General features: G+C 39.6%; 1 pseudogene; it reads right to left on the bottom strand.

Moving 5' to 3' along the window:
* Positions 1-22675: 22675 nt before the first annotated feature.
* LOC102411551 lies at positions 22676-24701 on the bottom strand (annotated as a pseudogene).
* Positions 24702-25281: the final 580 nt, after the last annotated feature.

Raw genomic sequence — 25281 nt, 5'->3', positions numbered from 1 at the left:
TTTATGAAATGTGGTTCTAAGCAATGATCATTAGAGGCTGCAAAAAATGATGTGAGAATTAGATGGGAAATTTTTAAATGACTGCATTACAATATCTTTTAATTTGCCTTTCCTCGTTTGAAAAATGGAAATAATTAATTCATATTAGACAATTATTGTAAGGAGAAAATATCTCAAGTGAATCTGGAAAAAGATACATGTAGTACTAAATAAGTATCAATGTTTCATACCTTACCTTCCTTCAAAGGAGATTCCCTTGAAACAGTCCAAATAGTATCATAAGACAATAATGTGGAAATACTACACAGAAATGTATGTTTTCACTATGTCTTCACTTTAATGTCCTATCTCTGTGCTGGAGTCATTTCTTGGATCATTTAGGAAAATAGAAAACTGAGTGTAGCATATCCATTGGATGTGTAAAGGAAAACCATTGGTCCATTTCACATTATTTCATATACGTTCCCATCCCACTTTTAATGGTCTATGTCAGTTTCATAAGAATAATATGCATATTCAAATGAACTTATCTATGAAACAGAAACCATCTGACAGACAGCAGACTTGTGGTTACGAAGGTGTGGTGTGGGGAGGGATGAAATGGTAGTTTGAGAGTGTGTGTGTGTTAGTTGCTTAGTTGTATCTGACTCTTTGCAACCCCATAGACGGCAGCCCACCAGGCCCCTCTGTCCATGGGATTCTCCAGGCAAGAACACTGGAGTGGGTTGCCATTTCCTTCTCCAAAAGGAACTATAGAAAGAAAGAAAGTGAAGTCACTCAGTCATGTCCGACTCTTTGCGACCCCATGGACTGTAGCCTACCAGGCTCCCGCATCCATGGAATTTTCCAGGCAAGAGTACTGGTGTGGGATGACATTTCCTTCTCTAGTTTGAGAGTAGTAGATGCAAACTATTGTATGTAGAATGGATAAGCAACAGGACCTACTGTATAGCACAGGGAACTAAATTCAACAACTTGTGGTAAACCATAATGGAAAATAAGATTAAAAGAATATAGATGTATAACTGAATCACTTTGCTGTACAGCAGAAATTAACACAACATTGTAAATAAACTAGACTTCAAAAATATTCAGTTCAGTTGCTCAGTCATGTCCGACTCTTCACAACCCTATGGGCTGCAGCATGCCAAGCTTCCCTGTCCTTCACCATCTCCCAGGAGTTTGCTCAAACTGATGTCCATTGAGTCGATGATGCCATCCAACCATCTCATCCACTTCATCCCCTTCTCCTCCTGCCTTCAATCTTTACCAGAATCAGGGTCTTTTCTAAGGAGTCAGTTCTTCACATCAGGTGGCCAACGTATTGGAGATTCAGCTTCAGCATCAGTCCTTCCAATGAATATTTAGGACTGATTTCCTTCAGGATTGACTGGTTTGAGCTTCTTGCAGTTATCTTAACTCTGTACTAAGGATTATATAACAACAATGTATCTTGCTTGAGGACATGTTTATCTTTTTTAACAAGAACCTTCTGACTAATCTTCTTATCTTACGCGGGGAGTGGGTCTGGTAAAAGCATATAAGGCCTTGATAAGACTAGGAAGTAGGGCACTATTGGTCCCTCTTCTGATGTCTGTGTCAGAAGCTTTCTCTGTCCCTTTTCACTTTAATAAAACTCTGCTACACAAAAGCTCTTGAGTGATCAAGTGACCAAGCTGGCCCCTAAGCTAAATCTTCAGAGATCATGAATCTGACGTCATTCACCATAAGCTATCACCATAAGCTATCACGGTGACCCAGAAAACCACAGGGACTTAACTGTTGTGAATTCATACATTTTCCAATCTCATGCATTTTCTACAGCACTCATAGAAGGTAGAATAACAGATCTTCACAATATTTTGGAAAAAACTAATGTACAGAGGTTAAGCAATTTGGCTAGGGGTCATACTTTTGTTAAGAGGGAAAGCAGAGACTGACACCCTATATTTCCAAGCGCAGAAGGCATGAGGCTCAGGAGCACATCACACCATATTCAAATAAGTCTAACTTTCCTGCTGATCTGTGTCACTTCTTTTTTTTTAATTTAATTTATTTATTTTAATTGGAGGATAATTACTTTACAATATTATAGTTGTTTTTGCCATACACTGACATGAATCAGCCATGGGTATATATGTGTCCCCCATTCTGAACCCCCCTCCCACCTCCCTCCCTATCCCATCCCTCAGGGTCATCCCAGTGCACCAGCCCTGAGCACCCTGTCTTATGCATCGAACCTGGACTGGCAATATATTTCACATATGGTAATATACATGTTTCAATGCTATTCTCTCAAATCATCCCACCCTCACCTTCTCCCACAGAGTCCAAAAGTCTGTTCTTTACATCTGTGTCTCTTGTGCTATATCGCATATACGGTCATCATTACCATCTTTCTAAATTCCATATGTATGCGTTAATATACTGAATTGGTGTTTTTCTTTCTGATGTACTTCACTCTGTATAATAGGCTCCAGTTTCATCCACCTCATTAGAACTGATTCAAATGCATTCTTTTTAATAGCTGAGTAATATTCCATTGTGTATATGTACCACAGCTTTCTTATCCATTTGTCTGCTGATGGGCACCTAGGTTGCTTCCATGTCCTGGCTATTAGAAACAGTGCTGTGATGAACATTGGGGTACACGTGTCTCTTTCAATTCTGGTTTCCTCTGTGTATGCCCAGCAGTGGGATTGCTGGGTCTTTTGGCAGTTCTATTTCCAGTTTTTTTTAAGGAATCTCCATACTGGTTGTACTAGTTTGCATTCCCACAAACAGTGTAAGAGGGTTCCCTTTTCTCCACACCCTCTCCAGCATTTACTGTTTGTAGACTTTTGTATAGCAGCCATTCTGACCAGCATGAGATGTTACCTCATTGTGGTTTTGATTTGCATTTCTCTGATAATTACTGATGTTGAGCATCTTCTCCTGTGTTTGTTAGCCATCTGTATGTCTTCTTTGGAGAAATGTCTGTTTAGTTCTTTGGCCCATTTTTTGATTGGGCCGTTTATTTCTCTGGAATTGAGCTGCAGGAGTTGCTTGTATACTTTTGAGATTAATTGTCAGTTGCTTCGTGTGCTATTATTTTCTCTCATTATGAAGGCTGTCTTTTCACCTTATACTTTCCTTTGTTATGCAAAAGCTTTTATGTTTAATTAGGTCAATTTGTTTATTTTTGCTTTTATTTCCATTACTCTGGGAGGTGGGTCATGGAGGATCCTGCTGTGATATATGTCAGAGAGTGTTTTGCCTATGTTTTCCTCTAGGAGTTTTATAGTTTCTGGTCTTACATTTAGGTCTTTAATCCATTTTGAGTTTATTTTTGTGTATGGTGTTAGAAAGTGTTCTAGTTTCATTCTTTTACAAGTGGTTGACCAGTTTTCCCAGCACCACCTGTTAAAGAGATTGTCTTTTCTCCATTGTATATTGTTGCCTCCTTTGTCAAAGATAAGGTGTCCATAGGTGTGTGGGTTTATCTCTGGGCTTTCTATTTTGTTCCATTGATCTATATTTCTGTCTTTGTGCCAGTACCATACTGTCTTGATGACTGTAGCTTTGTAGTATAGTCTGAAGTCAGGCAGGTTGATCCCACCAGTTCCATTCTTCTTTCTCAAGATTGCTTTGGCTATTCAAGGTTTTTTGTATTTCCATACAAATTGTGAAATTATTTGTTCTAGTTCTCTGAAAAATACCCTTGGTAGCTTGATAGGGATTGCATTGAATATATAGTTGTTTTGGGTAGTATATTCATTTTCACTATATTGATTCTTTCGATCCATGAACATGTATGTTTCTCCATCTATCTGTGTCCTCTTTGATTTCTTTCACCAGTGTTTTATAGTTTTCTATATATAGGTTTTTTTTTTCCCTGTAAGTGGATTTATTCCTAAGTATTTTATTTTTTTCATTGCAATGCTGAATGGAATTGTTTCCTTAATTTTTGTTTCTGTTTACTCATTGTTAGTGTATAGGAATGCAAGGGATTTCTGTGTGTTAATTTTATATCCTACAACTTTACTATATTCATTGATTCAGTTCAGTTCAGTTCAGTTCAGTCGCTCAGTCATGTCCGACTCTGTGCGACCCCATGAATTGCAGCACACCAGGCCTCCCTGTCCATCACCAACTCCCAGAGTTCACCCAGACTCACGTCCATCGAGTTAGTGATGCCATCCAGCCATCTCATCCTCTGTCGTCCCCTTCTCCTCCTGCCCCCAATCCCTCCCAGCATCAGAGTCTTTTCCAATGAGTCAATTCTTCGCATGAAGTGGCCAAAGTACAGGAATTTCAGCTTTAGCATCATTCCTTCCTAAGAAATCCCAGGGCTGATCTCCTTCAGAATGGACTGGTTGGATCTCCTTGCAGTCCAAGGGACTCTCAAGAGTCTTCTCCAACACCACAGTTCAAAAGCATCAATTCTTTGGTGCTCAGTCTTCTTCACAGTCCAACTCTCACATCCATACATGACCACTGGAAAAACCATAGCCTTGACTAGACGGACCTTTGTTGGCAAAGTAATGTCTCTGCTTTTCAATATGCATCTAGGTTGGTCATAACTTTCCTTCCAAGGAGTAAGTATCTTTTAATTTCATGGCTCATTGATTAGCTCTGCAATTTTCTGGTGGTGTCTTTAGGGTTTTCTATGTAGAGGATCATGTCATCAGCAAACAGTGAGAGTTTTACTTCTTCTTTTCCAATCTGAATTCCTTTTATTTCTTTTTCTTCTCTGATAGCTGTGACTAAAAGTTCCAAAACTATGTTCAATAGTAGTGGTGAGAGTGGGCACCCTTGTCTTGTTCCTGACTTTAGGGGAAATGCTTTCAATTTTTCACCATTGAGGATAGTGTTTGCTGTGGATTTATCATATATGGCTTTTATTATGTTGAGGTATGTTCCTTCTATGCCTGCTTTCTGGAGAGTTTTTATCATAAATGGATGTTTAATTTTGTCAAAGCCTTTCTCTGAATCTATTGAGATAATCATATGGTTTTTATCTTTCAATCTGTTAATGTGGTGTATCACATTGATTGATTTGTGAATATTGAAGAATCCTTGCATCCCTGGGATAAAGCCCATTTGGTCATGATGTATGACCTTTTTAATATGTTGTTGGATTTTGTTTGCTAGAATTTTTTTAAGGATTTTTGCGTAGTTTTCTTTTTTTGTGGCATCTTTGTCTGGTTTTGGTATTAAGGTGATGGTAGCCTCATAGAATGAGTTTGGAAGTTTACCTTCCTCTGCAATTTTCTGGACAAGTTTGAGTAGGATAGGTCGTAGGACTTCTCGAAATTTGTGGTAGAATTCACCTGTGAAGAAATCTGGTCCTAGGCTTTTGTTTGTTTGAAGATTTCTGATTATGGTTTCCATTTCTGTGCTTGTGATGGGTCTGTTAAGATTTTCTATTTCTTTCTGGTTCAGTTTTGGAAAGTTATACTTTTCTAAGAATTTGTCTGTTTCTTCCAAGTTGTCCATTTTATTGGCATATAGTTACTGATAGTAGTCTCTTATGATCCTTTGTATTTCGTTGTTGTATTTCTGTTGTGATTTCTCCATTTTCATTTCTAATTTTGTTTATTTGATTCTTCTCCCTTTTATTATTCTTGATGAGTCTGGCTGACAGTTTGTCTATTTTATTTATCTTCTCAAAGAACCAGCTTTTAGCATTGTTGATTTTTGCTATGGTCTCCTTTGTTTCTTTTTCACTTATTTTTGCCCTAATTTTTATGATTTCTTTCCTTATACTAACCCTGGGGTTCTTCATTTCTTCTTTTTCTAGTTGCTTTAGGTGTAATTAGGTTATTTATTTGATTTTTCTCTTGTTTCTTGAGGTAAGTTTGTATTGCTACGAACTTTCCCTTTAGCACTACTTTTACTGAATCCCATAAGTTTTGGGTTGTTGTGTTTTCATTTTCATTCGTTTCTATGCATATTTTTATTTCTTTTTTTATTTCTTCTGTGATTTGTTGGTTATTCAACAGTGTGTTGTTTAGACTCCATATGTTGGAATTTTTAATAGTTTTTTTTTTTTTTTCTTGTCGTTGACATCTAATCTTGCCTCATTGTGATCAGAAAAGATGCTTGGAGTGATTTCAATTTTTTTGAATTTATGAAGGCTGGATTTATTGCCCAGGATGTGATCTATCCTGGAGAAGGTTCCGTGTGTACTTGAGAAGAAGGTGAAATTCATTGTTATGGGGTGAAATATCCTATAGATATCTATTAGGTCTAACTGGTCCATTGTATCATTTAAAGTTTGTGTTTCCTTGTCAGTTTTCTGTTTGGTTGCTCTATCCATAGGTGTGAGTGAGGTATTAAAGTCTCCCACTATTATTGTGTTACTGTTAATTTCCCCTTTCATATTTGTTAGCATTTGCCTTACATATTGTGGTGCTCCTATGTTGGGTGCATATATATTTGTAATTGTTATATCTTCTTGGATTGATCCTTTGATCATTATATAGTGTCCTTTGTCTCTTTTCACAGCCTGTATTTCAAAGTCTATTTTATCTGATATGAGTATTGCTACTCTTGCTTTCTTTTGGTCTCCATTTGCATGAAATATCTTTTTCCAACCCTTCACTTTCAGTCTGTATGTGTCCCTTGTTTCTTTTGGTCTCCATTTGCATGAAATATCTTTTTCCAGCCCTTCACTTTCAGTCTGTATGTGTCCCTTGTTTTGAGGTGGGTCTTTTGTAGACAGCATATATAGGGGTCTTGGTTTTGTATTCATTCAGCCAGTCTTTGTCTTTTGGTTGGTGCATTCAACCCATTTACATTTAAGGTAATTATTGAGAAGTATGATCCCGTTGCCATTTACTTTGTTGTTTTGGGTTCGAGTTCATAAACCTTTTCTGTGTTTTCTGTCTAGAGAAGATCCTTTAGCATTTGTTGGAGAGCTGGTTTGGTGGTGCTGAATTCTCTGAGCTTTTGCTTATCTGTAAAGCTTTTGATTTGTCCTTCATATTTGAATGAGATTCTTGCTGGGTACAGTAATGTGGGTTGTAGGGTTTTCTCTTTCATCACTTTAAGTATGTCCTGCCATTCCCTTCTGGCCTGAAGAGTTTCTATTGAAAGATCAGCTGTTATCCTTATGGGAATCCCCTTGTGTGTTATTTGTTGTTTTTCCCTTGCTGCTTTTAATATGTGTTCTTTGTGTTTGATCTTCGTTAATTTGATTAATATGTGTCTTGGGGTGTTTCACCACGGGTTTATCCTGTTTGGGACTCTCTGGGTTTCTTGAACTTGGGTGATTATTTCCTTCCCCGTTTTAAGGAAGTTTTCAACTATTATCTCCGCAATTATTTTCTCATGGCCTCTATTTTTGTCTTCTTCTTCTGGGACTCCTATGTTTTGAATGTTGCAGCATTCAACATTGTCCCAGAGGTCTGTGAGACAATTAAAAGACATTTCTTTTAATTCTTTTTTCTTTTTCCTCTCTGCTTCATTTATTTCCATAATTCTACCTTCCACCTCACTTAGTCTATCTTCTGCCTCAGTTATTCTACTGTTGGTTCCCTCCAGAGTGCTTATGATCTCAATTATTGCATTATTCATTACTGATTGACTCTTTTTTTTTTTTCCTTCTAGGTTCTTGTTAAACATTTCTTGCATCTTCTCAATCCTTGTCTCCAGACTATCTGTAACTCCATTTTGTTTTCACGATTTTGGATCATTTTTACTATCATTATTCTGAATCCTTTTCAGGTGGACTCCATATCTCCTCCTCTTTTGTTTGATTTGGTGGGCATTTATCATGTTCCTTTACCTGCTGAATATTTCTCTGCCTTTTCATTTTATTTAGATTGTTGTTCTTGGGGTGGCCTTTCTGTAGGCTGGAAGTTTGTTGTTCCTCTTTATTGTAGAGGTTCCTCCCTGTGAGTGGAGTTGGACAAGTTACTTGTCAAGGTTTCCTGGTTAGGGAAGCTTGTGTCAGTGTTCTGGTGGGTGGAGCTGGATTTCTTCTCTCTGGAGTGCAATGAAGTGTCTAGTAGTGAGTTTTGAGGTGTCTATGGGTCTGGTGTTACTTTTGGCTGCCTTTATTTTAATTCTCGGGGTTATGTTCCTGTGTTGTTGGAGAATTGGCTTGGTATGTCTTGTTCTGAAACTTGTTGGCTCTTGGGTGGAGCTTGGTTTCAGTGTAGGTATGAAGGCTTTTGGATGAACTCTTGTAGATTAATGTTCCCTGGAGTCAGGAGTTCTCTGGTGTTTTCAAGTTTTGGATTTAAGCCTAGTGCCTCTGGCTTTCAGTCTTATTCTTACAGTAGCCTCAAGACTTCTCCATCCATACAGCACAGATGATAAAACATCTATGTTAATGGTGAAAAGATTCTCCACAGTGAGGGACACCCAGAGAAGTTCACAGTTACCTGGAGAAGCGAAGAGGGAGGAGGGAGATAGAGGTGACCAGGAGGAGAAGAGGGGGAATTAAAAGGGGCAAGAGCAATCTAGCCAGTAATCAATTCTCTATGTGCTCTCCACAGTCTGGAACACTCAGAGAGGTTCATGGAGTTACATATAGAAGATAAGAGGGAAGAAGCAGATAGAGGTGACCAGGAGGAAAAGAGGGGAAGTCAAAAGGAGAGAGACAGATGTAGCCAGTAAAGAGTTCCCTAAGTGTTCTCCACAGCCCAAAGAGATTCACAGAGTTATGTACAGAAGAGAAGGGGGAGGGAGGAGATAGAGGTGCCATGGGAGAGAAAAAGGAGAGTCAAAAAGGGAGAGAGCAATCAAACCAGTAATCACACTCCTAAGTAAAAATGGCTACTGAATATTGGATTATTAAAGGTACAAAATTGATAGCAAATCCCAAAAAGCAAAATTAAAAATCTATAGTAGAGGTTAGACTCTTAAAAATACAATATTAAAAAAAGAAAAAAATTGCAAAAATTATACAAAACATATTTGAAATTTGCTTTAAAATAAGGTCTTTTTTGCAAGGTAATAAGTTATAAAAATGAAAATTAAAGGAGTAATAAAGAACTTAAAAATTAAAAAATTAAAAAAATTTAAGATGATAATAGCAAAATATATCTAGGAATTTCTCTGAAGCTGTTGAGGGCACTGTGGGGTCAGTTCAATTTCAGATAGTTCCTTGTTCCAGCTTATACTTCTTCTCAAGGTCTATCAGCCCCTTCCAGTGTAGTCAATGCTAACTACAGGGTTTTAATCTGTTGCACCTGTCACTTCCAAAGGGGTTCCTTCTTTCTTTATTTTGGCTTCCTCTGTTTGCAAGTCTTCAGTGTCCAATATCCTCCCTGACACAAGGAGGCAAAGGTGGTCATTTATTTAGGCTCACTTGTTTAGTTGTGCTGTGGGGAGGGAGGAACACTGCAAACAAATACAACTGGCATGTGTGGGGAGTGCTTGCAGTGTCTCAGCCACACTGGTTTTGCCTCCCTTCCCGGTGTGTGTGCTTTCCCAGTCTACACTGCTCAGGCTCCAGATTGCTCTGCAGGGGAACTGTCTAAAACGGGCCCTGGGTTGCATGCACTTCCCAGGTCTAAGCCACTCAGGTTCATCTTCTCGGGTACTCCACAAAGGCACAGACTTGGTTGGGTCTGAGCTTTTTGCCCTTCCCAGGTCCGAACAGCTCAGGTGACCAGGTGCTCGGCGAGTGCACGTTCCCAGATGGGCGATGCATCTTATCACCTTCCTGGTCCCATTCCCTTGGTTTTCTGGGTGCACAGAGAGAGTTCTGTCTCAGGTGTGCCACGTGTCTCCTCTGTTCAGCTGATCTCTGACTGCAACCCTCCTGGCAGATGTCAAGCATCCAGGATCCCAGGAAGACTTGGTTAGCAACTGGGAGTCCACTCACAGTTTGGTGGAGGATGTCATCTCTGGGGCCAAGATTGCCCCTCGCCTTCCGGTTCTGACTGTCGCCCACCTGCCTCTGGCGGGGGGAGGGGCCAGTCCGCAGCTGGCTAGCTCTCCTCTGGTATTCACTCAGTCCTTTGTTCTGTGAGCAGGCCCAGCTGTGCCTTAGATTAGAGATTTTCGTGGGAAAGTTCTTTTTCTCTCTCTGGCTATCCCACAGTTTGTGTTGCTGTCTCACATTAGCTCCCTCAGATTGTCCTCAGAGCCTTTAGGCCCGGTCCTTACCCTAAGCATGCAGGCTCCGTCTCCCTGTTCAGCTCCCGCTTGCTGCTGGCAGTCACAAGTGTCTGGGCTGCTTCTCCGCTGGAGTTGCAGTTAGATGCATTATCTGTGGGGTTTTTTTCTTTCCTCCTGGTTATGTTTCCCTCTGAGATTCCAAAACTCCCCACAGACCCACTGGTGAGAGGGTTTCCTGGTGTTTGGAAACTTTTCCTCCTTCATGACCCCCTCCCTGGGATGGGTCTCCATCCCTAACTCTTTTGTCTCTCTTTTTATCTTTTATAGTTTGTCCTACCTCCTTTCGAAGAGAATGGACTGCCTTTCTGGTGCCTGGTGTGCTCTGCCAGCATTCAGAAGTTGTTTTGTGGAATTTGCTCAGTGTTCAAATGATCTTTCAATGAATTTGTGGGGGAGAAAGTGATTTCCCCATCCTATTTCTCCACCATCTTAGAACCACTCCCCGCCCCCCCCACCAAGCACTTCTGAAATCTATCTTCACTTCCGATGCCAGACTGTGAGTCCTGCCTGCAAGTCAGTGAGCATGATTGTACTTCATTTCCTTTTCTGTAGACACAAGTGAATATGATGAACTAAAAGAGGGTCAGGTGTTATACTATGGATGAGTATCAAAGGAACTGACTCCAAATACATGAAGATAAAACATACCTGGATTCATTAATCCATATTGACAAATCAACCTGTGAGAAGGTTGAACTAATTGAAATCTCCACCAGCAATGTAAGACTTTGTAGGATTTCCCATATGCACACCCACACTGGGAATTCTCAATAGTTTATTGTTACACTTGAAAAGCATGAACACAGAAATTCTCTTATTATCATATTTAATTGGGTAAAAATGTTGTCTAAAAATATTCCTAGTACACCAAATACCCTGCTAATCATCATTTTCATTAGTGATTAATGCAAAAGTCTCCAGGGATATATGCAACCTAACAAACAATGAGTGATGGCCATGTAAAATGGCAGGTTTCCTAGGACTGATGGCTGCATGTAGGCTCCAGGTTGTGTGCGTATGGACTCTGGGAGGTCCCAATGACAGTGTGTATCCCTGGAAATAGGTTGAGAATATGTCTCTGTGATATATGTTGAGTTCAGGATTAGAGAGGAGTTGGATCTGTTCATTCTCGAGTTTTTCTAAATGGCATACAGCTAGACCATAATATGCTTCTGAGCACACAGTAGTCCCTTTCCTCAGTTGCAAGGCAAGGCTGTCTGCACTCACCTGCTCAGGTCAGGGATGGATCCCTCCAGGACACAAGGTGTGGCAGTCTGACTAAATCTGTTTCTGAGCACTGAAATTAAGGGCTCCCATCTTGCAGCCTCAGTTGCAGAGCCCTGAGAAGCTATATGCTCTCAACCACCCACCACACAGGTTCAGTCATCTTCCTGAGGAGTTCCACATTCGTGGATAAAAATCCTTAAATTCTTAGCATATCTTTGACACACTGTTCATCCATCTAGTCTTCCATTCATGTATTTGACAGGCATTAGGAAGAAACTGTACATCATTTTTTGGGTAAGTTTTAGGCTTCTCTGGAATGGAAACAAAGAAGTAAGGTGTGGGAAGCCTGTCGTGGTATCTAAGAAGAGATGGATCTTTCTCATTAAGATTTCAAACTGCTCAAGTGTCCTATAAATGGTGATTTTTACAACATCATTTAATGCTGTGAGCCTCTGTATAAATCTCTAGTAACTGATCTCTTTACATATATATTCTGCACTCTGAAACCAAAGAACTACAATGAACTCTTCATACTCAATTCACATACACTGACCTTCCCTCCAACTCAGTCTGCTTCTCTAATCTAACAGGGAAGTCCCTCCACTCCTCCATTGAAATTTATCCTGCCAAAGTCAACAGCCGTCTTTCTGTCACATTATACATCATAAATTATTAAAGACATTTTTAAATGGAAGCAGAGAATTCCCTACCCAAGATACAATTAATTTGATTCTCTACATACAAGGATTACATCGAAACTGATAGCATCAGTTACCTGAAATCCTTAAGCCCTTACCTGAAGCCCTTAATAATTGTAAAATACCTTCCATGGGGACCAAGTCAGACAATGGGGAAGTGTGAGCTATAGACAATAGGCTTTCAAATGAAGTTTAAAATGTCCCCAATATGTCTCACACTTTTGCATCATTGAAAGGGATTTTACAAATAGGTCTACAGCAGGATAAAAATCTTTGTTAGGGTCACCTCACTAGACTTTGCCTTACCTGTCTCTTTTTCTTTTCCTCAGGGTATTTCCAGTTATGGAATGAAATCATCTGAAATTACAGTGTCTCACATGTTGAGGTGCCATATGGTCCTGCAATTCCACTTGTAGCTACTATTCAAGAGAAATAAATACATGTCAACATAAAAGCTTGTAGAAAAGTCTTCACAAAACCGTTTTTCATAATAGCCAAAAAGTGGAAACAATCAAATGTCTATCAACTGGTTGATGCACAAGTAAAATTTTGCATAGCCATACAACAAATTATGATTTAGCCATGAAATCAATGAAACACTCATCCATAGACAGCATATATGATCCTGGAAACCATTATGCAAAGTGGGCAAACTCATACATAAAAAGATCAAACAGTATAGGGTTCAATTTATAGGAATTGTTCAAAATAGGCAATCCATAGAGACAGAAAGCAAATCAGTGCTTGCCTGGGACAAAGTATAGGTACATGAATTTACTCTTTTCAAGGATTATGCGAATTTGGGGAACTATGGAAACGCTTAAAATTCAGTTATGGTGATGGTTGCATGCATTTACTAAAAATTATCACACTATACTCTTAAAATGGGTGAACATCATCACTTTAAATTTTTAGCCAAGTAAAACTGTTTAAAATATAATGTTGTGTATTGTACATCTTCTTTTGTACCACAGTAAGAAGCAAATTACACTCAGGACATCAAATCAGTCGCTCAGTCGTGTCCACATTCAGGACATAGTTAAGGATAATGATAGGAGTTGGTTACAAGGATTGCCATTCTGATAATTTCCTTCCTTCATCTCTCGGCCTGGGTTTAGGAAGGAAGGACAAAGGAGAAGCAAGGTCATGAAGAACTTGAAAGAAACAGAAGAAAGTGTGGTTGTCAGTGAATGCAGGCACACACATGCAAGCACAGATACACTGACACTCACACCATAGATACTCATATGTCTACCAGGTTGGGTAGATTCTAGGACTCTCACAAGACAGTTACTGCGGACACATTCAGCTAACAGTGAAAATAGTCACATGAATCCTTAGCTGTGCCTTTCTGCACTGTTCAATCTTACTCACAAAGCACTGACAATGGGGAATATAAGAGACATTGAATTCCAAATAACATGAGGTTGTGATAATTGATTCTATCACATCCATAGGATGGAATTCTACTCATGTAGCAAAAACAAGTTATAATGAAGACAAAAAAAGTAAAAGAAGTAAGTTGCTGCCTTTCAGATTAGCAATGATTCACATTATTTCTAAAGTGTGTAGAAACAGGAATTTCATATAGCACATTTAGAGATACAAAATAGCAATGGTTTTTTTTAATATTGTATTCATATAAAATAGTTCTCATGGTTTGAAAAAACACTTCAGTAACTTATCAAAATGCTTACTAAGATATTTGCATGTATATGAACAAGAATGTAAGTACACTATTATTTGTAATAGAAAACATGATAAAGGAACTATATGTGCATCAGTTGTACTGGAAAAGTGAATTTTGGAGCATCCAAATTGCCACAAGCTGGGATCTGGGACCTGTGCTTCAGTGCTTTAACTTGCACCTGGCATACCTTGCCCTAAGAAAGAAAATACAAAGAAACTGGATGGGACTAAAAATCACTGGGTGTATGCACAGTTGTGACAAATTCTGGTAAAAAGATCCAAATAGATTTAAAAAAACTGATGCCAAAAGCTCAGCTTCTCTGTTCACTGGAGCCAAAACAAATTTCAGAGACAGAGTTTTGGGTGAAGTAGAAAAGGAGAGCTTTACTGCTCTGCTAGGCAAAGGTGGACAGAGTGGGCTAATGCCCTCAAAACCAAGTGTCCTCAAATTGTGAGACTGTGACAAGTTTTATGGTAAAAGAGGGTGTGATCAGCTCCTGGACATTCTTCTGATGGGTTGGTGGTGAAGTAAGTAAGAGTCAACATCATCAGTCTTCAGATTTAACTGGTCTGAGGTCCACATGCTTGTGGACAGCATACCATAATTTCAGTGTGACCTGTCCATCTTGGGTGATGTTGCACAGCATGGCTCATAGCTTCATTGAGTTACTAAAGCCCCTTCACCATGACAAGGCTATGCTCCACCAAGTGGAACATCACCTAAGCAGTGGGCAAAACACCAAAGCTACCCCTCTGGCTTGAACCCTGAACACATCCCTATTCTCACCCTAAATAATGAGCTGGCCACACCTCGGGGAGTGGGGAGCCAGCAAGCAAGGAACCTGTTGTCTGTTCTTACTCCCCTCTGCTGCCATAGGGGCCCCAATAAAGCCAGGCCTGGATTTCAAGTCTGGCCTCCACTCAATTTCTGTTAATTGGGGAAGGCCTAGAGCGCTGGTCAGTTACAATGTGATACAACAACTGTTCGATATGAAAAAGTGAGGTTTAGTTCTCAAGTAACTTAAAATATTATTGTAGAAATTAATTCCCATGGACATATGCTCACAACAAGTGTCAAAGCAGGTTACAATATCTAGTGTTGTTGTTGTTCAATCACCATTCGTGTTCAACTCTTTGTGACCCCGTGGACTGTAGCATGCCACTCCTCCCTGTCCCTCACCACCTCCCGGAGTTTGCCCAACTTCATGTTCATTTGCATCAGTGATACCGTCCAGTCATCTCATCCTCTTATACTCTCTTCTCCTGTGCTCAATCTTTCCAGTCAGGAACATTTCCAATGAGTCAGCTGTTTGCATCAGATGAAAAAAAATACTGGAGTTTCAGCTTCACCATCAGTCCTTCCGACGAGTATTCACAGTTAATTACCCTTAAGATTGACTGGTTTGATCTCCTTGCTGTCCAAGGGACTTTCAGGAGTCTTGTCCAGCACCACAGTTCGAAGGCATCAGTTCTTTGGGGCTCTGCCTTCTTTAATTCCAGCTCTCACAACCATACAAGACCACTGGGAAGACCATAGCCTTGACTATACAGAGTCTGCAGAGTAATGTATCTTTTTTGCAACACACTAAGTTTGCCATTGCTTTCCTGCCAAGAAGCAATTGTCGTCTCATTTCATGGCTGCTGTCACCATCCACAGTGATTTTGGAGCTGAAAAAGAGGAAATTTGTCACTACTTCCAGCTTTTCCCCTTTTATTTGCCATGAAGTAATGGGGCCGGATGCCATGATCTTAGATTTTTTTAATATTTAGTCTTAAGCCGGCTCTTGCACTCTTCTCCTTCACCCTCATCAAGAAGCTCTTTAGTTCCTCTTCGCTTTCTGCCATTAGCGTGTCATTTATATTTATAAATGACAGGAATCTATTTTTGCTTATAGAGGAGTATACCTCTTTATCCAGAAGAGCTTTAACAATTAAAAAAAAAAAAAAAACTATTTTAGTTAAAACATAAAAATGGTATTTTTGTTGAAATCAAATAGAGCTTTCCACTCAGCATAGAAAGAGGCTTCACTTTCTGTCTAGATACCTCAGTATCCCTGTATCCAGTCTGTGTCCCTTTTCTACACAGACTTCCTGAGCTCTCTGGGTTTAGGGCATAGCCCTTCCCTCCCACCTTCTAGCTCAGGGATGTTCAAGCTGTAGTTCAGTGTACTGTCACGAGGTGGCACCATCCTACCGCCAGTCACATTTCTCTATAAAGTTCAGTTCAGGTGCTCAGTCATGTCTGAGTCTTTGCGACCTGATGGACTGCAGCATGCCAGGCTTCCCTGCCCATCACCAACTCACGGAGCTTGCTCAAATTCATGTCCATCGAGCTGGTGATGCCATCCAACCATCTCATCCTCTGTTATCCCCTTCTCTTCCTGCCTTCCATCTTTCTCAGCATCAGGGTCTTTTCCAATGAGTCAGTTCTTTGCATCAGGTGGCCAAAGTATTGGAGTTTCAGCATCAGTCCTTCCAATGAATATTCAGGACTGATTTCTCTTAAGATTGACTGATTTGATCTCCTTGCAATCCAAGGGACTCTCAAGACTCTTCTCCAACACCACAGTTCAAAAACATCAATTCTTCGGTGCTCAGCTTTCTTAATGGTCCAACTCTCACATTCATACATGACTACTGGAAAAGCCATAGCTTTAACTAGATGGACCTTTGCTGGCAAAGTAATGTTGCTGCTTTTTAATATGCTGTCTAGGTTAGTCATAACTTTCCTTTGAAGGAGTAAGCATCTTTTCATTTCATGGCTGCAGTCACCATCTGCAGTGATTTCGGAGCCCAAGAAACTCAAGTCTGTCACTGTTTCCATTGTTTCCCCATTTATTTGCCATGAATTGATGGGACCGGATGCCATTATCTTATTTTTTTGAATGTTGGGTTTTAAGCCAGCTTTTTCACTTTCCTCTTTCACTTTCATCAAGAGGTTCTTCAGTTCTTCTTCGCTTTCTACCATAAGGGTGGTGTCATCTACATATCTGAGATTCTTGATACTTCTCCCCACAACCTTGATTCCAGCTTGTGCTTCATCCAGCCCAGCATTTCTCATGATGTATTCTGCATATAGTTAAATAAACAGGATGACAATATACAGGCTTGATGTACTCCTTTCCCAGTTTGGAACCAGTTGGTTGTTCTATGTCCAGTTCTAACTCTTTCTTCTTGACCTACATACAGATTTCTCAGGAGGCAGGTAAGGTGGTCTGGTATGGCCATCTCTTTCAGAATTTTCCAGTTGGTTCTGATCCACACAGTCAAAGCCTGTAGCATAGTGAATGAAGCAGAAGTAGATGCTTTTCTGGAGTTCTCTTGCCTTTTCTATGATCCAACAGATGTTGGCAATTTGATCTCTGATTCTTTTGCCAGTCCAGCTTGTACATCTGGAAGCTTTAAGTTCATGTACTGTTGAAGCCTAGCTTGGAGAATCTTGAGCATTACTTTGCTAGCATGTGAAATGAATGCAATTGTACGATAGTTTGAACATTCTTTGGTATTGCATTTATTTGGGATTGGAATGAAAACTGACCTTTTCCAGTCCTGTGGCCACTGCTGAATTTTCCAAATTTGCTGGCATATTGAGTGCAGCACTAAACAGCATCATCCTTTGGGACTTGAAATAGCTCAGTTGGAATTCCATCATCTCCATTGGCTTTGTTCGTAGTGATTCCTCCTCAGGCCCACTTGACTTCGCACTCCAGGTTTTCTGGCTCTAGGTAAATGATCACACCATTGCGTTGTGGTTATCTGGGCCATTAAGATCTTTTTTGCATAGTTCTTCTGTGTACTCTTGCCGTCTCTTCTTAATATCTTCCGCTTCTCTTAGATCTATACTGTTTCTGTCCTTTATTGTGTCCGTCTTTGCATGAAATGTTCCCTTGGTATCTCTAATTTTCTTGACGATATCTCTAGTCTTTCCCATTCTATTGTTTTCCTCTATTTCTTTGCATTGATCACGTACAAAAGCTTTCTTATTTTTCCTTGCTATTCTTTGGAACGGCAATCAAATGGGTATATCTTTCCTTTTCTCCTTTGCCTTTCACTTCCCTCTTCTTTTCTCAGTTTTTTGTAGGTCCTCCTCAGACAACCATTTTGCCTTTCTGCATTTCTTTTTATTGGGAAGGGTTTTGATCATCCACTCCTGTGCCATGTTACGAACCTCCGTCCATAGTTCTTCAGGCACTCTATCAGATCTAATCCCTTGAATCTATTTATCACTTCCTCTGTACAATTGTAAGCGATTTGACTTAGGTCTTACCTGAATGGCCTATTGGTTTTCCCTATGTTCTTCAACTTAAGTCTGAATTTTGCAATAAGGAGTTCATGATCTGAGCCACGGTCAGCTCCTGGTCTTGTTTTTGCTGACTGTACGGAGTTTCTCCATCTTCAGCTGCAAAAAATATAATAAGTCTGATTTTGGTATTGACCATCTGGTGAGGTCCATGTGTAGAGACATCTCTTGTATTGTTGGAAGAGGTTCTTTTCTATGACCAGTGTGCTCATTTGTGTCTGTATGTGTGAAGGAAAAATGGAGATGGGAGCCACCTGCAGGCCAGAGTCCTGATTGCAGTTTGAGGCTCAAAACAGATGGCTTGACAAAGGAGAGTGAGGAGGACGATTGGGATGTGGGTTAATGGTTTTAGCCAGGGTTTTCCAGAATTTTTCACTTACTGGAAGCAGTTTATCTGTATCTTCCTTTTTCTGGCATATATAAATCTGAGATTGGAATCAATCTCTAGTCTGATCTGAAGAGAAAGCTACACTTGTAAAGGTGGCATGTACAAGCTATAGGAGGTACAGAAAAAAGCATGCACACACATAGATACAGTGTCAATTCAATTTTGAAATTTACTTTGTTCTATAAAATTGATCACAATGAATGTTTATAATGTGAAGACTCTATGTGCTCATACATGTGCACTGTCATCTTCATCGTCAAGTGGGATTTGGGGGTGTGTACTCTCAGTGCCACAATATCAGTGAGTGTAACACGCTGATTTCTCAAGCCTGGGAAGCCCATTTTATAAAAGGTAAGCTTCTCTGTGTCTTCAGCTTATGGTGAGGTATGTAACTTCCTTCCAGTCCTGCCATTAATCTGGAGAGATACTATTGGTGCTATGACCTAAACTTTGTTGTCTATCAAATGGGACTACGGATACTTTGTCACATGGCTATCACAAGGAGAAAATGAAGAAACATACCCAAAGCATTTGGCATAGGGTGTGACTTCAAGGGCTCTTTCAAAGTCAGGACTCAGTAGTAGGCTCTGACTGAGTCTTGTGGCTAAGGCAGGCATTGTGGAAAGGTGTTTTTCATTGTTTCTCCTAATGAAAAGATAGCTATCTTTATGCAGGAAGCAACTATTTCTCTGATATGCCTTAACTTCCAAGTTTTAATAACAGAAGGATCTCTAGTTTCCTAGGAGACTCTGAAGCTCCAAAGGGCTGCTCCACATCACACTTGTGCATCCTAATCCAGTTCCCCACACTGCAAAGACAGCCTTGCCTTTGACACCCTCAGTGAGAGATGGCACCAGGGCAGAGAGCTGTGATGTTACCCTAACTGCTGCTCCTGGACTGCTCCCTATGTTAATACACTGATTGGAAAATTCTCGACCTGTCTCCCATTCAACAGTGCACGGAGCCTCAGATTATGTCACATCAGGATTTCAGCTATGTGCTGCCTCTTTGAAAGGCAAAAATCCAAGAATTACTAGCATTTTGGGACACAATTGTCTATTATTTTATCCACTAATAACTACAAATACATACTAGAAACCATCTTGTCCATTGAAAGTGTTTCATTAACTCTACTGTGAAAAAAAAAATAAGAAAATAAGAAGGGAAATGAACATATAGGAAAATCAAGGGTTAAATCTGACATAAGATGGCCCATTCATATTAATTTTTAAACGTTTTCCAAATTCCAGGCATGGAGAATTTTTGAAACTACTTATTATGTGGCTGTGCCCAGTCTTAGTTGCTGCATGGGAACTCTTAGTTGTGGAATGTGAAGTCTTAGTTATGGCATGTGGGATCTAGTTCTATGATCAGGTTTGAACCCAGGCCCTCAGCCTTGCAAGCACAGAGAATTAGCCACGGGACAACCAGGGAAGTACAGATATTGCACATTAAAAAATAAAATCTCTCATGTCCCCTACAGCCTATGGAGACACAGGTGACTCTTTCTCCTTCTCTCTCTCTACCTCTACACTTTAAAATGTAAGTTCCACAAAGATATTTTTACATTCCCTATTAACATCAGAAAATTTTTTACATTCCCTGTAAATATTGCTCATTCCCATCAACCTCTCAACTCACTGCATTATCGGTTCTGCCCCCATGATTGCAAAGAACGTGCTCTCACAAAGGTCACAAGCCACCCATTTGCCTGTAGGTCCAGCTATTTTGTGCAAGTATTCACATAATATTACTTTTAATGACCATGTGATATAACCATGTTTGAGCAGACTGCACCTGTCACTTAATAAATCTTTGACAGTTTCCCAGGCTCTGGAGCATGAGGTACTTACTGGGTACAAGCTGTCCTGTTCCCTAACTACGCAGTCCTATGTTACATCCTATTCTCACTGTTTTCTCAGTTTTCCTCGTTTTTTTTTTTTGTTGTTGTTGTTGTTTTTTTTAGTGTTTCTATTATAAAATGGGAACTAGCAACAGTGACTACCTCATAGGGTTGCTAAGAGCATTTAAAGTGACAATATATTTTTTAAAAGGTAATAATAAATGCTATCTACATTTATTTCATTTTTATATCTTTATTGGCACTTCTATCAACATAGGCTGAAAAATATAGAATATAGTGTCATGATTATTCACAATACATTTAGCTATGCTGTTACTCAGTGTTATCAGCTACCAAAAATCATTGAACAAATCTCCAGAAACTATGTGGTATAAAATATCAAAAATGTGTTCTCTCATTATCCTGGAAACCTCAAGCCCAAATCAAGACATTGGGCAGGACCATCCTTCTTCCAAAGGCTCTGGGGGAGAATCAGTTCTTGACTCTTCCAGGGTCTTGTGGTTTCTGGATCCTTGGTTTAGCTCCAATCTCTTCCTCCATCTTTACATGGCCTTCTTTCCTCTGTGACATTTCTCTCTTGCCTTCTTTTTATTTTAACAATTACTTTAATTTCCAGATTCTCAATCTCTACAGTTTAGTGATCCATGAGAAATTAAACACTCTCATATCACTTGCACAAAAATGATAAGAATGCTAATCAGTACATTCTAATGGCTAATACATAACACTTAATATTTTCTTCACAAAAATGCATATATGGTACGAGTATCAGAAAGACTAACTGAGGCACTGAAAATTATTTGCAAACCAACTATAGTCAGGAAGACTTTTCACAAACAAGTGATTATATATGTAAACCTTAATACATTACACTGTTTTCCTCCTTTTTGGTCATGGACTATTCCAGGAAGATTTAATTGCATAACTTTAAAATTGAGGAGTCCCTAAAATATAAACCAAAACTGGTCTTAAAAAATATTGGTAAGATTAAAGTATAGATTTTTGTCTATTTAGACAAATGTGGTTAGTTGCTAACTACACTTCAACTCTATCATTACTCAGAGGATAACCATTTATGACAGAGGTCAAACTAAATTTTAAATTAGCATCAGAATTCTACACACAATTACCCAATCGATATTGAAGTAGATGCCATCACATATCCAAAGATTACAGAATTTCAGTTTCAAAATTTGGAGGAAAAAAATCTTAATAATGCTTAAAAACACTAACAAACTTAACCTAGAATTATTAGCTCCAGGACATTTTATTGTATTACGACCTTAAAAGGATGACAAAGTACACATCAGTAGAAATGCTGTTAAAACTATCGTTTGTTTGCTCAAAGTTGTTGATAATAATGAAACAAAAAAGTAATAATGTCTGAATTTCATAGAACATAATTTCTCCCTTCTTATTTAACATTCGGGGGTATGACAAGGCAAAATCTAAGTATCATACTTTCTCTTTTTGTTCTTAAACTCAAATAAAAGTCAGTATCAATACAAATGATAACAGAATAAAATAAATACATGCTTACATAGGTTCTACAACATAGGATACAGTGACATAACTCTGCCAAAATAAAATCCGGTTTTGTGTTGTACAATAGCCGATTACACAGAGTAGTGTGAAAAACTATAAAAAAAGAAAGGATGAGGAAGAATATTTTGCCAAACTGCACCTGCGACTCCATCCTAGACCCAGTTGTCTGATCATCCACTCAGTTCCAGTGCTTACAAATTCTCAATCTACCCAGTCAGCCTCACCCAAGATTAACTCCTTTTGCATCAAAGGTCTAGTTTCTTTTCTGTACACTAAGTCCTACTTTTCTAGGAAAGTCTGATTTTTCTGACTTCATGTTGAACTTAAGCCATTGAAGTCATAGAAATTGCTGTAATACTGAAAGTGGAGATGGAAATTAGAGTTGTCAAAGGTGATTTTCAAGTGTTCTGCAAATATAATGGGAAAGTTACAAGAAAACAGATTTTAAACTCTGCCTGGATTATGTAGCTACTTGGTATATTATAAAGTTACTTTGATTATTAGTCAGGATAAAAAGGTGCTTAAAGGCAATAAAATATGCATTTGGGGGACATACATGGAAATGAAGTTTTCTTGACAGTTGGCCAAGGCATTTTTACATCCATAACAACTGTCAACTAAAACTTAGTATGTCACAGTTATTAAAAAAGGAAAGGAGTGGGACTCTTGATTACAACTGAGTTTGGCAAAAACACATTTGTATATTCCTCCCCTGTAAGCACACAGTCCTTTAATTAGGGACAATGAATGTGCCCACATAGCAGAATGAAAAATTTATAAAGAATCTATGATAGAGAGTTATACAATCCTGCTTTACTAGAATGTAAAACACTCTTCTTACCCAAGCATTACTGTGTGTATCTCTGAAACATCTGAAAAAATACTCTTCTGTGACTTACTAGGCTGTAGGGAATGAGCAGTGTTGGGAACAATTCTCTGTAGTAGTAGTTGGTATCTTTCTTCCATTAACTAGATCTTAACATTTCAACTGGATCTTAGAAGGTTGTCAATTTTCATTTTTTCAGGCAAGGAGATCCAACCAGTCAGTCCTAAAGGAAATCAATCCTGAATATTCATTGGAAGGACTAATGCTGAAGCTGAAACGCCAATATTTTGGCCACCTGATGAGAAGAACTGATTCATTTGAAAAGACCCTGATGCTGGGAAAGATTGAAGGCAGAAGGAGAAGGGGATGACAGAGGATGAGATGGTTGGATGGCATCACTGACTCAATGGACACGAGTTTGAGTAAGCTCCGGGAGTTGGTGGTGGACAGAGAAGCCTGGTGTGCTGCAGTCCATGGGGTCGCAAAGAGTTGGACACGACTGAGCAACTGAACTGAACTGAGGTTTTTGGTGGATGCTCTAGATCAGTTTGTCTTTTAAAGCTTCTATCTTTGCATTCTTCCTCTGTCCATTTAGTACTTTGTCTAGAGGTGAAGACATAGCCCATAACTGATATTCATCTGGGGATCCTTTTGGCCAGGTTAGCCTCATTTTTTCTTGATCCACCTCTTTCTGAAGCTGTAATGAAGCAGAAAATAACTTGTCCCATTCTTCTTGTTTATGTCTCTCAAAGAGGTTCCAAATCTATCAGTCTTGGGGTAAAGTGGACTTGTTTACTCAGCCTGAGGAAGATTTGGGGAACATTTTTCTTCTTTTTGTAAAACAGCATGGATTGCTGACTGCTTCAGACAAAGATTCCTGTTTTTTGTTTGTTTGTTTGTTTTGGAGGTATCTTTATTGTTCAGTAGGTGAGACCCCTCATTTTCTGTCACAACTGTTATTTTCAAGTGTATGTGTTATATCTGATATTGTACATCCACTCTCAGTTTTACCATAAGGCTTAATTGCAGCTTCTCCAGAAGAGGGAACTCCGGCTTTAGGTTCCTTATGACTTGTGACACATAACTTTTTCATGACTGCTTTGTTTTGACTTCGTTCAAGACACCATTCTCCACCTCTGGCACATAACTTAGGTTTAGGTGATTCCACTGAAGATTCTGCACCTTGCTTTTGAACTTCAAGGCATATCTGAGGAGAAAATGCGGACATACCTTCCTCAATTTCTGTATCTTGCCATGTAGGGTTCTTCATATCACTGCTGTCAGTCTCCTTGGACATGGAGGTTTTCCTGTCTTTTTCTACAACTTCAAACTGTGATGCTAACCCAAGTTGAGAATTTGGTGACAAATACTTCTGAATATCACCAGTGTTTTTTTGTTTGCTCTTCCTTTTCCTTTGTGACTTGTTTGTGACAGGATCAGATTTTTTGGAATCCGAGGGGGAAGCCGAGACACTCCTCACAGATATTGCTAATATTAAGGCTTAGCCTTCTTGCCAGGGTTTTATTACTTTTCAGTTGTTCCTCCATCTCTCTGTGGCTTTTTTCTGCCTGTCTCTTTTCCTCTTCTTCCTCCTCTGCCAGTAATCTCTATATGTATTCTTCACTGGCTTTGTTTTCTTCTTCCTGATTGGCTCCTCACTCTGCCTCCATCTTTCTTCTCTCCTTTTCATATTCTCTTCTTAATTCCCCAGGTTGACTTAACAGGTGAACTGGCTGACAGTCATTAACGATTTCCTCTGACTGTTGCCCAGAGACTCTAAGTTTGCATTCCTCTGGATAGTGTTTTTGAATTATCTCCCACAGTTCCATATTGACAAGAGAATTTCTTTGGATATGGCACCAAGTCCAGAAAGCAATCTGGCAGTGACAGCTGGGACAGCACAAATTTGTCTTTTCAACAGTTGACTTGAAACATGCTTTACAGAGCGTGTGGTTACAAGGTAGTGTCATGGGCTCAATGAGGATTTCCACACAGATCTGGCACTGGCATTCCAACAAAGAAGGGATGGTGTCTTTGCGTACAGCCATTTTAATATGCTAATAAGGTGTATTCAACAACAATACAACAATTCAGGAATTGGGTGCATCAAACCACTTGACGTAAAAAGGTGTTCCGAGGGCCAGGTAAACAGTATGACCGTGGAAGGCAGTGTATTTGCCCATGTTTAAGACAAGTATCCAGAAAGGAAACAAATAAACCTTGGCAGCTCCCAGGCATTAACAACCATTGCAGTAGGGCAGATGCTGGGCAATGGCGTCTCAACAGGGCAGAAGGAAAGTGCCAAGCTCCCTTCCTCCCTCTTAGCAGCTGAGGGTTCTCCCTTAGCTTGGGGCAGCCAAGCCCAAGGCCACCAAGTCTCAAAGCCTGTGGGCCACTCCTCCATGAAGAAAGCTGCTTCCTTCAGGACTCCAGTTTCCTCAGCAGAAGGACTTCTGTTTGACCTTTGCTGTGGAGTCATTCCTGCATACTTCTCAGTGCTCAGAGTCCTCCCTCACCTCTCTTGTGTGTTACTCACTCAGTCGTGTCTGACTCTTTGCAACCCTGTGGACTGTACCCACCAAGGCTCCTCTGTCCATGGGATCTTCCAGGCAAGAATACTGGAGTGGG

The sequence above is a fragment of the Bubalus bubalis genome, chromosome X, assembly GCF_019923935.1.
Source record: "Bubalus bubalis isolate 160015118507 breed Murrah chromosome X, NDDB_SH_1, whole genome shotgun sequence".
Taxonomy (NCBI): Eukaryota; Metazoa; Chordata; class Mammalia; order Artiodactyla; family Bovidae; genus Bubalus; species Bubalus bubalis.
This window is presented reverse-complemented; position numbering and strand designations above follow the sequence as displayed.